The sequence below is a fragment of the Giraffa tippelskirchi genome, chromosome 14 (genome assembly GCF_054371585.1).
Source record: "Giraffa tippelskirchi isolate mGirTip1 chromosome 14, T2T-mGirTip1v1.2.pri, whole genome shotgun sequence".
Taxonomy (NCBI): Eukaryota; Metazoa; Chordata; class Mammalia; order Artiodactyla; family Giraffidae; genus Giraffa; species Giraffa tippelskirchi.
Genome location: NC_137288.1, coordinates 53483451 through 53499024, shown reverse-complemented (window position 1 = coordinate 53499024; position 15574 = coordinate 53483451). Strand labels below are relative to the sequence as shown.

Below are 15574 nucleotides of genomic sequence, written 5' to 3'. Positions count from 1 at the left end.
ATGTTTCTGGCAGCTCTTTCATTAACATTTCCACCACAAGAATATGATGGTTGTATTTCAGATCAAGAAATTAGTATTATAAAATCACAAATTTAACCAACAGCATGAAAAAGATGAAAACACCCACATCCTTTAAAATAAACTGTCTTCAGCACTGTCCTTAAGACTATATTTTCTACAGTTCTTAAGAGCTGTCTATGTCTATTTTATACAGTTCTATATAAATTTTTATAATAAACAGGTATTACTTGTATAATCTACAAATGAAAATTTTTTAAAATAATCAAATAGGTCAACTTCCACTTGGTTTGCTCTGGAGAACTACAGTGTTCTGGTTAGAACCCAAGGGGAAAGACTGATGAGATGGCAGGTAAGAGAAGTACCTCAGACAGAGGTAGAGAAAAGAAGTAAGAGATACTTTCTGTGTTTTATGTTTTCTAATCCAGCCATCAGAATAGGAAAGCAAACAAAAGATTAGGGACAGAAGCTCAATCCAGTAAAACAGGTTGCACTTTGTGTTGGTGCTGCTGTATATTATCTCCTTCAAAAATCTAAAAGTGAAAGTAAAAGTTGCTCAGTTGTGTCCGACTCTTTGCGACTCCATCGACTGTCCATGTAATCCTCCAGGCCAGAATACTGGAGTGGGTAGCCCTTCCCTTCTCTGGGGGATCTTCCCAATCCAGGGATCGAACCCAGGTCTCCTGAATTGCAGGTGGACTCTTTACCAGCTGAGCCACAAGGGAGGCCCAAGAATACTGGAATGGGTAGCCTGTCCCTTCTCCAGGGGATCTTCCCAACCCAAGGATCGAACCCAGGGCTCCTGCACTGCAGGCAGATTCTTTACCAACTAAGCTATCAGGGAAGCCCTAAAGCACAGCATTAATTTAGAAGACTGTATCAAGTAAATGCACTGTAAATAGTCAATTTAGTTTAGCTCTATGTGTGTTATTACCTTCAAAATTCCACAAAGGTAAACCAGTGGTATAAAAGAGAGCAACATTTAGACAGCCAAATTGTTTTAATATAAACAATCAAGCAAGGGTTCATGCTTGCTTTATCATATCTTCCCAAAGTAAGCCATGGTTGATTTTTAGCACAATGTTTTCTGGCAGCTATTCCATAACATTTTCCCACAAGAAAATGATGATTGTATTCCAGACCAAGAAATTACACCCGCCCACACGAGAGAGCAGGCCACAGGGAAGGACAGCAAGAACTGAAGCACAGCAGGGGAGACAAGGAGGCTAAACAGAGGAGGAAGGGATCAACATGAAGCACCAGGTCACGGTGTCCTTTGATTTTTATAATGACAAAAGCAATTTAAGGCTTTAAAAAAGGCAGTGACACAATTTAGAGTAGCATGTTTAAAAAGGGGCCATTGAGGGAAAAAAAGGTGCTACTGGTCAAACTCTGGAAGAGAGACTAAAGGGGAATAACAGGAAAGACATGGAGACTACTTCAAGTATGACAACCAGATTGTGAGATGGGAATAAGAGTCCACAAGAGCAGGGAGGCTAGAATGACACCAGCAACAAGCAGCAGAAATGCTTTGAAAATACGTTAAAAGAAGTAACTATCCATTGTATTTATCTCCTAGTAGAAATGACCAAACAATATCTCAAATTTTTAAAAAAATAAAAGTTCCCATTACTTCATTAGATAGTATTTACAAAAGAGAATGTAAAAAGATTTTTTGGCATTGTCAACAGTGGACCATAAAGGATCACATTCTAACAATACAGTTACAATTTTTAAAGAAAGTAATATAGGCAGTTGTATTTAGAATGATCTACCTACCCTCGATATGTAAGCATATTTACATATGTTTATTTCCAGAATTGTTAAGGTCAATATACAAAATACTCAACTGCAATGGAGAGTTGACATAAATGACTTTTAAGATTTTAAAGATTTTAAAAGAGTTGACCTCTTTCTGGCCCGACAGGGCTGTAAATGTGTGACTTCCATAGACCAGCAGAGGGCTGCAACAGCCCAGAGAAAACGATCAGGCAGCATTGCTTACATCTCTGGCACTGAGTGGTGGAAAATTTACAATACTGAAAGTAGTGATCTAATAACCATGACCTACTCACTCCACTATCAACAGACTCTAAAAGGGGGCAAAGACCAATCCCTCAAATCCTGAAAACTAGCAACACTCACCATTAAGCATTCTGCCACCAGCTCCTTTCACTTCTTGCAAAAAAGTATTTGGAAGCAGAACAAAATCTCACTAATGTAGGGTAATTAGAAGGGAAAAAAGCCAGTCAAAATGAGTTAGCAATTCACACTTCCTTCCAGACCACTAGTCCACACTACTGCTACAAGACTAACCTTCCTAAAATGATTTCATGAGGTTACTATCACATCTACTTTGCCAATTTGTTCTGCATATAGTGCAGTGCTGAAGTCTTTATTCTGCCTGGATTTAAAGGTAGATTTCTACCTTGTGTATATAGTTAATCATTTTCAGCTCCGCCAGTCAGTCCACCCTTACTGTTATATACAATACACAACACAGCTGAAATGGAAAATGTTATCGTAGTGAACCCTGGACAAAGAAAGACATTTACACAGGTCTAGGGAAAGGGTCGGAGAAGGCAATGGCACCCCACTCCAGTATTCTTGCCTGGAGAATCCTAGGGATGGCGGAGCCTGGTGAGCTGCCATCTATGGGGTCACACAGAGTCGGACACGACTGAAGTGACTTAGCAGCTTAGCAGCAGGGAAAGGGTAGAGCCACTGCTGGGAAAAGTTTGCGCAAAGAGGGAGCTAGGAATTCGCTGGGGGAAGAAAGGAAATGGCTCAGGGAAAGGTATACAGGGGCCTTCAACTGAATTTGTAAATGTTTAATTCTTAAGGCTGCAGACAGGTGCTATATGCACACTATGCTATTTTCTGTACCTTTTAAATTATCTGAAATATGTGAAAATCAAAAACATTTTTGGTATTTTAACTTCACCCCTCAAAAGACAAGTAACTCTTGATCTGCTCAAGAGATCAGACCTCTGGTCCATTCTCAGTACTACTCACCCTTTAACCCTGAATACACTAACTCATTTTTACAGCTTTCTTTAAAAATGATAGGTACATATTTTAGCCTTAAATGAAAGCAAAGGACTTTAACTGCTTAGATAATTACATATAGTTTGAATAGTGGCACATAAAAAAATAAAGAGATTTGAAATAAAAGGCATGGCATAAAAACCCAGAATAGTTTTTATGATAATCACAGCTTCTGCAATATAAGCCTGATATCCTGAAAATCATCTTTACCTACGCCCAAACTCTCTATGTGTTGGAGGTAGTTGAAGTCAGTACCTCTCTCAAGAGAGCAACACTTATGAAAGTATTAAGTTATTTCTTATCTACATACCACACCATTCCCACCCTGACCCAACAATAAGGTGGGTGATTAACACTACTTCAACTATAGCCAAAGTTGTAGCTTCCACACAACTTCACACCAGGGCTGAATTGTCTGGGCCTTCTTTTAGTCCTGGTCTACTACCTCTGTGTCCTGCACACTCTCCGACATAAATCCACTTACAATAGTACCCACAAGAATTTAGGACAACTGCCAACTTTAAAGGAAGTATAACCTATAAAAATACCGAATTGCTGTATTATACACCTGAAACTAATATGACTGATACTATATACCAACTAGACAGCAATAAAAAAAGAATTAAGGACAACTGCATATGAGTCATTTAAAAGGTGCTCTAAGTTGACTTAGGATAGCAGTATGCATGATTGGTAGCTCTTTTTCGTCAGGTCAATCTAGGATTATAAACTGCCTTCCTGTCAAAGGATGCTGAGGAGAGTAACAAGGAATGTGGTATAGAGGGAACAAAGCATAATGAATTCACTGTAGTCTAACAGCATTAAGTATGTGACACGAAAAGGGTGGTACTATGGAAACTCCAACCCCAATGGCAAAGAGTATGTGTGTATTTGGTTTCATTTTTAAAATAAAGCATTTCCTGAAATTTAACAATGTAAATATTACGAACTGGGGGTAAAAAGGCAAATCTCACTGATGATGCCAGTATTAAATAGCTTTATCTATAAAAAGAAATATACTGTAAATCTAAAAACATAAATTTAGGACTATTTAAGAATGTAACAGTTCTACATCAAAAATTGAACTTGAATTTCCAATTCAGTGATTCTTTGTCTTTTTTGGACAGACCCATCTCAGAGCCTGAAAGCCATAGGACCTTCCACTAAAAAAATCTGCAATCTAACTTTCAGATGTTTACAGAGCCTCTCTGTAATTATGGATCCTTGTTTTAAGTAATTATCTCTTCCAGCTAGATTTTAAGCTCCATACAAACAGAGACTGTCTTCTTCAGATATTTGCTTAGCAATGGCACCTAAAACCTTAATACCTAAGCACTTTTTCAATGATCTTGTTGTCTGCTATATGAATTCTATACAACCTCTTGAATTATTTTCCAAGAAAACCTGTGTTACATTATTCTCCATCTTGGAAATTTGTTTTTATCAAGTCCCTCTTCCTAACAATCACGACCTTTTTCATCTGCTACCCATTTTCTCTCCCTTAGTCCCAGTTCCTCCTCTTACGCGAGTCAGACCATTTGCCTGACATTAGCACTGAGGTGATCCCTTAGAGGGTGATGGAATCTGGGGTACAACAGTGAACAAGTCAGACACAATCCATGTCCTTGAGGTCTGTGTTCCATTCTACACCAACTAGACAGCATTTGAATGATTAAAGAATACTGTCCCCTATTTCACATATTCAGTGTAAATTCTTAAAAAAAAAACACTACAGAAAAATATCAGCAAAGATCATATTAAATTCCTACCTCAACAACACTATATGCAATACTGTTCATAAAAACATTTATTTAAAATTTGTTGGGTCTTCCTTGGTGGTCCAGTGCTTAAGAATCTGCCTTCCAATGCAGGGGATGCAGGTTCCACCTCTGGTTTGGGAACTAAGATCCCACACGAGGCAGGGCAACTAAGCCCACGTGCCACAACTAAGACCTGACACAGCCAAAACAAACAAATATAAAAAAATAAAATTTGTTAACTAAGCATGCACTGTTTAAACCTTGATTATATCCATAATACTTGTTCATTGTGGCAAAGCTTGAAAATACAGAAAAGAAATTCTGGTTATGATCATATTCAATGTCCAGAAATATTCTGTCACATTGTCAGACTGAATCATTCAAGAACTTTCCTTGTAAAAATTCATACTACAAAATAATTATTTTCCCTACAAAAGCTCAAATTTTATATACCATTTTATCTTTTTTTCTCTTAATATCAACTTCTTTGAAGGTGTAATTTTTTAAAGGAGCAATACAATCACTGATTTAAACTCATCTGTACAATGGAAACAAACTTCAAAAGGGCATGGTAAAGAGTGAATAGCAGGGAAAAAAGTAGAAGCAATGACAGATATTATTTTCTTGGGCTCTAAAATCACTGCAGATAGTGAATGTGACTGCAGCCATGAAATCAAAAGACACTTCCTCTTTGGAAGGAGCAAGACAGTGTATTAAGAAGCAAATACATCACTTTGCTGACAAAGGTCTACACTCAAAGCTGTTTTTTCCAGTAGTCACGTATGGATGTGAGAGTTGGACCATAAAGAGGGCTGAGCACCGAAGAATTGATGCTTTTGAATTGTGGTGCTGGAGAAGACTCTTGAGAGTTCCTTGGATTCCAAGGAGATCAAACCAGTCAATCCTAAAGGAAATCAATACTAAATATCCATTTGAAGGACTGATGCTGAAGCATCTTTGGCCACCTGCTGCAAAGAACTGACTCATTGGGAAAGACCCTGATGCTGGGAAAGATTGAGGGCAGGAGAAGGTGGCAACAGAAGATGAGATGGTCAGATGGTTAGACAGGCTCAGTGGGCACGACTGAACAAATTCTAGTAAACAGTGAAGGACAGAGGAACCTGGAGTGCAGCAGTCCATGGGGTTGCAAAGAGTTGGACACAACCCAGCAACTTGCAATAACAACAACAGAGTGAATGAGAATTTATGAGGACAGCCCATTATCAGTCACAGGATGTTTGTAATTATGCCTCTGACCAAAGAATATGAAGTATCAATTCACAGAAGAGAAAGTGCAAGTGATTATTTCTCCATGTTATTAGCTAATGATCAAACTCCTGTAGCTAAAATCAAATCCATTCACACCACAATTAAAGATGAAAAGTCTTGGATGTACAAGAAAATGGTTATGTAATTTAAATGGAAGGACACAAATGTTAATGTTAACCAACAGATAAGGACAGATTTATTTTCACTGGATATTGCAAAGCTACTCAGCAATAGCACCTGAAGTGGGAGGAGGAGCTGAGGAGGGGAAAAGTGTACAGGAAAGGAACAGTGAGCGAGCCCCTTTGCTGTTACACATTCCTGTTTACTTTCAATAGTGTGAGGACTATTACAAGATAAAGAAGTATTTTTTGGTCCTGTTTGACTACAGCCTAAAGAGAACACTCATCTTCATTCTTGGGATGTTTTTATGAACCCTGGAAGACAGGGATAATTTCTGAAGGTTGAATAACCACTGCTGGGTGATCACCTCAACTAAAAACCTGCAAACAAATTGGATTGATCTGGTCAAAAAACTGGTCTTCCCTAGTGGCTCAGACAGTAAAGAATCTGCCTGCAATATGGGAGACCCGGATTCGATCCCTGGGTCGAGAAGATCCCCTGGCAAAGGAAATGGCAACCCACTTCAGTATTCTTGCTGGAGAATCCCAAGGACAGGGGAGCCTGGCAGGCTACGGTCCATGGGATTGCAGAGTCGGACACGACTGAGCGACTAACACTTTCACAAACTTTAAGAAAAAATTACTCTCAAAATAATAGATGAACATTTATATAACATAAATTTCAACTTAGTTCTTGAATAATAGTGTCTGGAGTTGGAGACATTCCAGTGACAACTTTCTGGAGTCTTTTTCATACTAGTATGTAAATTACTCTCACCATATATTAAAATTACACATGTGAAAGGATCTAACAGTACAAAAGCTCAATAAAAGTTCTCTTCTTTGATCACCAAGTAACTTCCAAATAGTCAAAATTAAACTCTGGTAAAAAGGACTTATTTTAACTCAGAGGATGCAAGACTTTAGTACACAATATGAGAATATAAACCAAGGCTTTATTCCTAGTTACAATATTTTTGTGCAAATTATGATAGGAAATATTTTATAAATTAAAAATATTCTCAACTACCTGACATCATTAACCACCATCACTAATTAGTAAATTGGTATAAAGAATGTTTTTAGTATTTACTTCTACCCTGTTTGTTAAAGCTTCAGAAGTGGTAAAACAGAAAGGAAAGAAAGCTGTGTACAATGCAGCTTTGGTGGAAGAGAAAATAAAAGTAGGTGCTTCTTTCCTCTTTCTTTAGATTTGCTAATACTTCTCTTTTATAAAGGAGTCTAGCATTACTCCAGAGAATTTTAACCTGGATCCTATCCATGGTTCAATGTCATCAGATTAGCAGACATTTTGCTGATCTTAAAAGTGGCTGTGAAATTTAAGAGATCTGATGTAAAAATACTTCATGAACTACTGAGGACCATAATTTTTTACATACTATTAACTTTTACCGTCAGTTTATATATCTATATTTCTAGGAAGAAAGACCCACGCACACATGGTTTTTGTTTTCTATTATAAGTCAGAATGCCAACAAAACTCCTATTTAGGAAGAACAACAGTCTGAAATGTAAGAAGCTACAGGACTGTCACAACACTTTTAAGCAATAAGGGAGTTTAAAAATACGGTATTTATCACTAATATTTGTGGTATTTTCCCCAATTGTGGCCCAAATACAAACTGATAAGCAGAAGTGTAAGCAACTATTTATTTCGAAACAATTTTAGTGCAATAAACAAATATTAAGCGATCTGCCAAAGAAACACAATTTTTAAATGCCAAAGAAATGATTTTGTAACTTAGCTTCATAATTTAATTTTTTTAACCTCAACTTGGAAGTATTTCTGTGGAGGGTTCCACTAATCAGAAAACCATCCCACTAAATAGAAAACTATTTTCTAACCTAGACAAACTCCTATTTACTCTTCCTGAATCTACGCCTTTAGAAGAGTCCTAAATGAGTCTGGTTAGTCATCCTTCTCCTTCACTCGCATTGTTTTCAGTATGTTTCCTCATGATCTGAAAGGATACATGCACCTCAATATTCATTTGCAACACTGCTTACAAAGTCAAGACATGGGAGCAGCCTAAACGCCCACTGACAGAGGAATGGATGAAGAAGCCAGGACACACACATTCAATGAAATATTACTCATTACCAACAAGTAAAAATGATGAAATAATGCCATTTGCAGCAACATGGATGGACCTAGAGAGTGTCATATTGAAGTAAGTCAGACAAAGGAGGAGGAGTACCATATGACAGCCCTTACATGTGGAATCTAAAAAGAAATGATGCAAACGAACTTACAAAACAGAGAGAGCATGAACTTATGGCTGCTGGGCGGAAGGGAGAGTTAGGGAGTTTGGGATGGACATGTATATACCGTTATATTTAAAATGGATAACCAACATGAACATAGTGTATAGCACATAGAATGCTGCTCAATGCTATGTAACAGCCTGGATGTGATGGGAGTTTGAGGGAGAATGGGTACATGTATATGAATGGCTGAGTCCTGGTTCACCTGAAACTATCACAACATTGTTAATCAGCTATACCTCCAATACAAAATGAAAAGCTTTAAAAAAATAAAGTATATTCCCTTTTAACAATGAACATTAATATCAAGGTGGAGTCTGTTAGAACAGTTCTTATAAAGCTGTTAACAACTATAGTACTTCTGTAGCTGGTGAGACTAATTTGCTTCTGACAACTAATGTAAAAAAAAAAAACAAACCCCGACAACTGTATCAACATCTCATAAAAAGGCTTGCTGGCCTATCTTCCACAATTCTTTGTTTTTTTAACCAACAGTAGAAGATAGAATGCTGGCCCCACAAATTTTTCAGAAAGTCAGAAACTTAAGAAACACTGCCTTAAAACTTCTCAAAATCAGCTAAGCACTCTTAATTAGAGGTAGAACAGAGAAATGGTTAAGAATGAGGACAGCAGAGTCTGTCACTTTTTTAGGTCTGTGAATATCTGCACACCACATAACAGTTCAAAGTTTCATTGGTCTCAGCTGTAGTATCTGTTTTAGGGGGTTGTTATGAAAATTATCTGAAATAGTGCACTTAAAAACTGAAGATTCTAAGTGCTCAACAATGTTTATCATGACCTTTAGCTTCAAAGTTACAAATAATCCGTGTAACACCACTACACTACAGTACTGACGTACTGACTCCCAGTATTATCAATGTAAAGCACTAAAAGGAAAGGTCTCTAAACCTAACAGCAAAAGTCAACACTTAGTCTTAACATTCCTACACAGTATATTTTATTTTCCATCTACAAGATAACCTTAACATGAACTACTCAAAAGCTGAATTTACAAAGGAAATTACATCTCCTGTTGTTGCATATCTCGAAACTAGCTACAAATTAACATTGTTACTAAGATACTTTAACTGTTACTTTTTAAAAGTCACTGTCTGTTAAAGAAACAGACTGTGCATGCATGAGTGTATATGAGAATGTTTTCAAATGCTATTTGAAGAAACTTCACATTCTCCAGAGGAAGTCAGACTCTAACAACCACAATATTTAAAATGTTCATAAGAGGCTTTACTAAGATTAGAACTAAGCAGGGATCAGAAAATGTATCTACAGGGAGTTATAATCTGTAAAACAGCAGGTGCTCAAAACAATGAAGGTAAAGCTAAGCAAAAACCTAGGGATCTAGACATCGTAGATAATACAATAGGAAACTGTTATTTATTTTAAAAGTATCACCACTTTTTACATGTATAAAAGCTTACAGTATATAATGTGCTTTCCATATATAATCATATTGGGCCATTAAAAATGCTGTAAATTATGTAACAAAATGTTTTGGGTTTTTTTGCAGATTACAAATGCAAGGTTCTGAAAATTAACATGATATGTCAAAAACCACAGTTAGGAAGCAACAAATCAAGAATTTAAATCCCGGTCTTCTCACTTTTATTTCCCTGCTCTTTCCACTATTCCATAAAGCTACTTCTTAAAAGAAAGAAGCAAATGAGTACCTTCACAAAAAAAAAATCCTCTAGGCCAAACCACAGACTTTTAATTAGCTGTGCTAAGTCGGGGAAGTCATTTCCCCTTATCAGGCCTTTATTTTTTCATCTGTAAAATGAAGGAAACAGATGAGAAAATTTGAAGTCCCTTCCAGTTCTAAGGATAAATCTCTAGACCGTACCCTTTTCGAGTACCAGCATTTTACAAACACATGCTGATGTCAGCTTTAGCAATGAGTTCCAAGTCAGAAAGTGGTGTCATTAGCTATTAAGCAACGTATGGCAATTACTGGATAAATTCTTCACACCCATCCGATAGATGCTGCTTCGGTAGCATCAGGTTTATATACAGAAACCTGTCTAAACCTTTTACCGACTACAATGGAAATTATTAAATATCACGAATCATTCTCTCTTTAGACTGAAGGGATGCTCTTAAAATATAAGAATGATTTAAAGAAAATTTAAGCACTAGTCAACTAGCACCAAGAAATTGAAAATTTTTAATATTTTTATTCTTTAGAATAAAAACCTCTTTTCCAATGAAGAGTTTTCCAAATATCCCTACTGTTTCTTTGATACCTCAAAGAGTATCAGGTACATGTTTCAGCAACTTCTAAAGGGGAAAAAAAAAAAGTAACATACAAGCATTTTGATAAAAACATCTTCCATTTAAATTCATTACACCAGTTAGGTACTTATCGCCAAACAAAATTCAAGCTTTTCTCCCCTTCACAGTATCAGAGAACTTAAGTCAAAGACTGCACAATATACTTCCACATATTAAGTTCTTTCCTCATCTGAATATTTTTTTCTTACTCTTCCTCAGTCTTCATGGAATACACACCCAGGGATTTCCACTTTCCCAGCTCTGCCTGTTCATAAAACCATCTTAACAACAACTACGGAAACCAGAGCGCTTAAGACCATTACAGGCCTCTTTCTCTTTTCCTCTCATGAATACTTAGTTAGGTTTTACTTCATCTTAACACCGTGCCTGTCCTTAAAATACAACACATATACTGAATAGTTAATCTTGACCTTACTTACTCAACCGTTCGCAGACCTTTAGAAACTGTTAGTGCTTGTGTCAACTATAAAAGATTTTTTAGTAAACCTTCCTCTCTTGCCTAGGAAACATTAAGAATGTTTACATGTTTTTGCGTTTAGCCCGAATTAAAGCCTTTCCCCAACAAGCTTAGTTAATATAATGACTTGATCTTATACAGTCGACACTATCTCATTTTGTTTTTTAAGCCTCTTGGCACCAATATAGCATATGTTCTGCCAGTTCTGAGCTAATCTCCAGGAAAGCCTTTGTATAACGATTGAAGAAACTGAAACAGATCAGTGCCCAAGATTTTTAAGAGCCTACACGAGCATATGTTTTTAATCAACAGTCAATTTATTTTAAAATAACTATTTCACCAGTTCGCCTTCTTCCATAATTCACATAAACCGTTTTAAAATAAAAAAGGACACAGGACTGGGAACACAGGTTCAGGTCAACTTCAGGATCAGAGGCTTTTCCGAAGCGTTGGGGATGCCAGGGTCTGAATCCCGTCACCGCGTCCACGGGGTGGCCGCGGGCGTCCAGTGGACATCACACTCTCGACCGCCACGCCGCTTGAAGCTTTCCCTACGGCTTCAACCGGTTCAAAAATGTCAACTTCCCGTCCCAAACTGTTTCTTACTGTTATTATTAAAACAGTTGTCAGCTGGGCTCCGGTGACCTCTTTGTACAGCCGTTTATCCAACGCTTTGGGATCCTCGAGGATGCGTCACGGCGGGTTACCCTCAAACGAGCTCCGAGAGCCTGGCGGCCCGCGCGAGCGCCGGCCCGGCTCACCCGCGCCGCCCTCCCGGCCTCACTCTGTCCCCGCGGCTCAGACTAGGCGCGCCCCCGCTCCGCCCCGCCCCGCCCCGCTCCGGCGGCGCCCCCGGCCGCGCACACCCGCTCCCCGCCCGCCCGCTCGCACACGCGCCGCGGCCCCGCCATGTTCCGGGAGCGGCGCGGACGCCCGCCCGGCCCCCGCCCCCCGATCCCCGCCCGGCCGCTCCCCGGTCCCGGCGCGCGGCCTGTCCTGTCAGCGCGGCGGGGCGGGGCGCGTCCTTACCTCGCTCTGGGGAGGGGACGGGAGCGGGCGCGACTGAGGGGCTCCTCCCGGGCGCCGGGGCCGGGGCTCGAAACCGCGCCCCTCCTTCCTCCTCGCCTGTCGCCACGCCCCCCTCGCCCGCACGGACCCCAGGCACGGCCGGCGCGGGAGGGTCTACCCCCGGGACGAAGGCCTCGGCGCCGCCGTCGCTGTCGTGCTCTCCGCCACCGCCGCCGCAACCGCCGCGAACGCCGCCGAGGCCGGGCTCGAAAACATCTCCGGTCTCCGCCGTCCCTCACCACAGCCTGCTCGCTCCCAGGACGGCGCCGCCCGGCGATTGGCCGCGGCGCGGGCACGTGACGCGCGGGCACGGGACGGGCAGCGTGAGCGCCCCGCCCCCGGCCCGCCGCCCCTTCCGTCCGCCCGCCCCGCCCGCGGCCCGCCGCTCTAGAGGCGCCGGGAGAAGCTTCCCGAGCCGGGGGCGGGGGTCGGGGCGTACCAAATGGACGAGGGTCGGCAGAGGGGCCGGGCGGAGCCCCGCGTCGCCGTCTCCCCTCCGCCGGCTTCGACCCCAGAAGGCAGGGGCTGAGGGAGCGAGGGAGTAGCGCAGGCGCCGCCTCGCCTTGTGCAGTGGCCACCACCGTGGCTTGACTGGAAACTTCTGGAAATGGCGGCGGCGACGAGGAAGAAGAGGCTCCGTCTACGTAGGATATTCACACGTTATTTATTGCGGGGGCGGGCGGACGAGTTTGCCAGCTGGGACCCGGGAGACCGACGCTGCGCTCCCGGCTGGAGGCGGAGGCGGGTGTCCGCCCGGTTCGTGGCGCGCGGTGGGCCCGGGGCGTCCGGAAAGACGGGCACCCGCTTCCGCGCACTGCGCCTGCGCGCCGGCCGGCCGCACCTGCGGGAGCCCGGGGACCCGCGGGGCCGCGACGCGCCCTCACCTGAGCCAGGTGGGCCCGGGCCAGTCCCGAAAGCACGTCCACCTGCCCCCGGGCCCGCACGCACTCTGCAGTACGCCCTCCCCCAGTCACAACTTCGGATAACCTTTATAGACAAATTTCGGTGCATTTTCCCCCAACCGCTCGGGGCACTGCCAGCTGGAGGACTGCGCAGAGGAAAAGTCACCGCCTCGGCAGCCCCACTGCTGGCAGTCTGACTTCCTCTGGAGGTTAATCCGCGACAGTGTGTACTTGCCCTTATTTAACCACCGAAGGGATTACATAATCGGAGGGAAACCATTTTATTCTGAGTTGCTTCTGGTGGCTTTTTATTTACAAGGAGGTTAATCCGCGACAATTTGTGCATGCCTTTATCTGACCATCAGAGGGCCCTCATTGTTGTGGCCTCTAAACTACAGCACGGGTTTGTGACTTTGTGAAGTTACGAGTTTGTCATTAATCAGCAGATGAGATATTTCAGACTTGACAGAGAAAGCTACATCCCAACATTTAACTATATAAAGCATAAACTTGCATTAAAGATCACTTATTTTTTTCTTTCCTACATTTCTCCCATCTTTAAATACATCAGGTTCAATATGAATAGTATGAGTGCACCTTGTGGCTAGAAGTGGAACACTTACATTTCATTTGGATATTTATGGCATGAAGTAACAAATCCACTAAAAATTTACAACCAACTCGTCTTTCTCAAGTGGTTGAGTTAGTTCTCATTTCACTCGCTGTCGTGACGGTAGCAACAACTATTTCTACAGCAGTACAAGCCTCAGTTAAAAACTGAAAGCAAATCTTGAATTTGCTGAAATCAGTTAACCATAATTGATGGCAATAACTGCATGCACAGCCTGGTTACTTAAAAATCACTGATTACGTGGGTAATTGTGATCGAAGGCATTGTACTGACTACGACTGAATAGGACACTATCTGTACAAAGTTCATTGTAGAATTAATCAAGTTGCAAAAAAATTTTAAACTCCTATTAAGATTGTGACACTCGATAAATCAGCCACAATTTGTTATTGGAAAGGTTCGAATGAAACTTATGAAGGGAAGAGGAGCTAATTTTCCTTTTTAATGTGAAACTAGAAGTACAAATAAAGAAGGTAATTCTTATTATGGATATAATAGGATAGAGGCCTGAAAGAAGCTGGAGCTAGTTGACTATGTTGCTAAGGCTCATTGTAGAGCCCTTTCATTAGCTCAAATCTCTTTAGCAAGTGGGCAAAATGTTTTAACAGCACCAGGAGGTCAAGGGTTCCAAGCAATAAACATCACTCTTAGCCAAGGTTAAGTTTTATCACACTTATTTAGGAGTATTACTAGCAGACACTTAAAATGTGTGTGTGATACATGAAATAGAAGCCATCTGCAAAATTTACTTTCTTTCCAACTTCCTACCGTTACAATCAACTGTTATGTTTTCTACATGAAGTCCAGTTAGATCATTCAAAAAATCCTGCCATATTTCGGGAAGGTGAATTAATGAAAAGACAGTCTCAGTCATGGCTTACCATATTGACAGTCTATACAGATGTAATGCTTGGGCAGTGAATACCCATATGATTGTCACTTGCTATAGGATTTACTAGGGCAGTGGCTCCATCCAGTTACAGCAAGTACTTCTGAGAAACTGGTAGCCTTCCCTAGCAACATTCAGTAGCCACTCCAAAAACCACCAAAAAACCCAGGCATGAGCGTTTTTGCCCAATAGGAAGAATGACAAGTTGAGTTATTTGTTGGTTTATTTTTGTAATATGAACATTTCCTCCCTAAATATCTTTTTGAAAAAAAAACAGCATAGAGCTAGGAACTGAGAAGAGGAAATGAGGGAGCTAGTGGTGTTAAGACACATCAACAATGCCAGCTTCTCTTTATTGGTTTGAGAAGCAGGCTAGGCTATAGCTGTCATCTCTAGCAACTGAAAACTGGCAAGGAGTTTTGAATCAGTGTGTTCATGTATCTTCGGAACCATCTTGGATTACTGTAATGAACATTTACCTGCCAGATGTTTTTAAAAGCCTATCTGTAATTATTAAAAACCAGTGCTCTTGTGTAAAAAATTGGTACAATTTTCAAGAAAAATGGGCAAAAAAAATTAAGCAAGATTCAACTCAAAATTCTAATACAGACTACTGTAGTGCAATGTTAAGTGATGATCTAAAAGTATGTTTTGATAATGGTATAACAGTATGCCTATAAAGACCTAAAACAAATTTTCTGCTTCTAAAACAGAACATAATAACCAATATCCTTAATACATAACTTGTTTTTTCACTCAGTATCTGAAACCTTCCCATTCCTAACTTTTCATCTACTTGGGGAAAAAAAAAATGTCA

The 15574-nt window shown here is 40.8% G+C and overlaps 1 protein-coding gene across 11 annotated transcripts in view; it reads right to left on the bottom strand.

The window, feature by feature from the left end:
* Window positions 1-12597, bottom strand: part of ANKRD12 (ankyrin repeat domain 12) — a 96621-nt gene extending 84024 nt beyond the window's left edge. For 6 of the 11 annotated variants that reach the window (XM_081561621.1, XM_081561625.1, XM_081561630.1 and 3 more), the window contains exon 1: window positions 11874-12049. The gene's annotated coding sequence lies outside the window, so the exon portion shown is untranslated. Of the gene's footprint in view, window positions 1-11873; window positions 12050-12296 lie in introns of those variants that run through there. The other 5 variants (XM_081561626.1, XM_081561628.1, XM_081561619.1 and 2 more) reach the window with 1 other exon arrangement.
* Window positions 12598-15574: the final 2977 nt, after the last annotated feature.